The following is a 2,500-nucleotide window of genomic DNA, read 5'->3' as shown; positions in this document are numbered from 1 at the left end:
CGGTACCCACCCGCAGACAGCCGCCCGCACGGGGGGGAGAGCCCGGGGGCGAGGCCCGCGCCTCGCCTCCCTCTCGGCCCTCTCGCTCTCTCGTCTCTCTCGCACGGCCCACGGCGGCGTCTTCGACGCCGACTCTCGCTCTCCCCGGCCACCGCCACCGCACCGCGGCACGGCCCCGGCAAGGACGAGCTCCGCCCCAGCGGCTCGTTCCGGGAGCGGGGAGCTACGGAGCGCTCCCCGAGTCTGCATTTAGGGGGACGAAGGCCCTGCGCGGCGACGACGACGACGACGTCGACGTCGACCGCGGGCAACGGGCCTGCGAGGCAACCCCAGCCGCGCCGCCGGGGTGGCCCCCCCGGACGGCGATTGATCGTCAAGCGACGCTCAGACAGGCGTAGCCCCGGGAGGAACCCGGGGCCGCAAGTGCGTTCGAAGTGTCGATGATCAATGTGTCCTGCAATTCACATTAATTCTCGCAGCTAGCTGCGTTCTTCATCGACGCACGAGCCGAGTGATCCACCGCTAAGAGTTGTCTGGCTTTCGGGACCGCTCGCGTGAAGCGGCCCCTTTTCTGTTTCTGCAGGGACGCGCGCGCCCCCGCGCGCCCCGCTTCGACCGTACGAGCACACACAAACGGAGGAGGAGGAGGAGAAAGCGCGGGGCAAAAAAGAGAAACCCCGCGCAACGCTCCGAAGGTCGGCCAAAGAAAGGCGGAGGGGCCCGCGCCCCCGACCGCCTCCCCCCGCGAGGGGAGACGCCGCCTCGCGTGCCGTCCTTCGGAGGCGGCCCAGGCGCCCGGGCTCGGCCCGACCTCCGCGCGGAGGGGCTTGTGCGGCAACGCGCCGGACCGCGGGGGGCACGGTGGCCCGCCCGGCCTCTCGATCACGGGACGACTACGCGTTCGCGGGCCGGGGGCGCGACCGCCGGCCCCCGCCGCTCCCGGCTCACTCCCTGGCTTCTCCTTTTCACCGCTCCGCCGACTCGCGGAACGCCGCCGCGCCAAAACGCGGGGGCCGGCTCTCCCGCCAGCGGCCCCTGAACGTCGCCCGAAACGCCACGCGGCGGCGGGACCGTTCCGCCGGCGCAACCCCTGGCGCGGGACCGCTTGCCCGCCGGAAGGCGAACGCCCGGCGGGCCGCGCTCCGCCACCGGCGCCGGAGGCGGGACGCCGCCGAGACCCGAGCCGGCATCGCGGAGCGCCCGAGGTCTGCCGCTCGGCAAAACCCCTCCGCCACCCGCGGCCGCACTCCCGGGACCGCCGCCGCTTCGCACCGCCGAGCTGCCCTTCCGCGAGCACGCGCCCAGCGGGCAGGCGTACGGCGGCTGAGCCGGGGGGCACCGCCCGCTCCCCTCGTTTCCACTCGGGGACCGGACGGGGAAGCGCCCCCGCGGCCGCCCCGCACGCCTCCCCTTTTTTTTGGCCCACACGCGGCCGGGAAGGGCGACGGGGAAGCGGACGGGCGGGGCCCGGGCCGGGACGGCCGCCGGTGAAGGCGGGCGCCTCGCGGCCGACCGTCCCCCCCCCCCGGGGGGGGCGGGGACACTCGCCGAGCGGCGACGCCGCCGCTCGGCACGGGGTCGCCCGCGCCCGCCGGACCTCCGGCGATGGAGGAGCCGGCCGAGCGCTGCGCCCCAACGGGCGGGGACAGCGCTCCGAGTCAGGGGTGGCCGGCGGCCGGCGCCGCCGCGGTGCGGTTCGAGGCGACAAGGCCGTCGAGGCGAGAGGCGCGCGGTCGCGCCTGACGCGGCGCCGCCCGCGAGCCCGCGGCGGCGGCTAAGGAGAAAGAGCGAGAGAGCGCGGCGGGCCCCGGCGGCCGCAACCCCGCAGCTGAGGTAGGTAAGGCAGAGAGCGCGCGCCCTCTGCCGGCGTCGCCCCGCATCGCAGAGGCCAGCGGGGTCGGCCCCCCGCGGCCGATCGCGCGCCGCGGCCTCTCCGCCGAGACCGGGCCGCAGAGAGGGGGGGGCAGGGCGCCCCTTCCCCGGCCCGGCACGGGTGGCCCCCGCGCGCGGGCAAGCGCGGCGGGACGCCGACGACGGCGAGCGCGGCCGGTCGCGACGGACACGCCACCGCAGGGGATCGGCGGGAGTAGCTCCCCACCCCTCGATGGCGCCCCGCGCCGCCACCGCCCGACACCCGCTGCCGCCGCCGCCACCGCCGCCGCCGCCGCGGCGGGGCCGTGCCGGGCCGCCCGAGTCTTTAAACCTCCGCCCGGCTCGGCGGCCCTTTCGGCCCCCAACAGGCGTTTGACGACGCCGAGGGAAACCGGCAGGAGACCGCCGAGGCGCGAAGCGCTAGGTACCTGGCCCTGGGGTGAGGGAAACGACCTGCATGGCCCCGCCGGGGTGCCTCCCCCGCTGCCACCCTCGGGGGAGCGTCCACCGGCGGGGGCGCGCCCGACGTCCGCTGCCATCACCGCGGCAATCCTTCTCGGGGCCCGGGGTTTCCCTCAGTAGCCCGGCGCTGCGCCCGAGAGGACCACCGCGGCTCGGGCCGCCCCGC

At 77.1% G+C, this 2,500-nt stretch overlaps 1 non-coding gene across 1 annotated transcript; it reads right to left on the bottom strand.

Annotated features, from left to right (window-relative positions):
• Positions 1-378: 378 nt before the first annotated feature.
• On the bottom strand, positions 379-531 carry LOC148219464 (5.8S ribosomal RNA). The gene has a single exon (XR_015799769.1). It is a non-coding gene; the product is annotated as a 5.8S ribosomal RNA (ribosomal RNA).
• Between the last annotated feature and the right edge of the window lie 1,969 nt (positions 532-2,500).

This window comes from Sturnus vulgaris, unplaced genomic scaffold (assembly GCF_052056855.1).
Source record: "Sturnus vulgaris isolate bStuVul1 unplaced genomic scaffold, bStuVul1.hap1 Scaffold_1084, whole genome shotgun sequence".
NCBI lineage: Eukaryota > Metazoa > Chordata > Aves > Passeriformes > Sturnidae > Sturnus > Sturnus vulgaris.
This window is presented reverse-complemented; position numbering and strand designations above follow the sequence as displayed.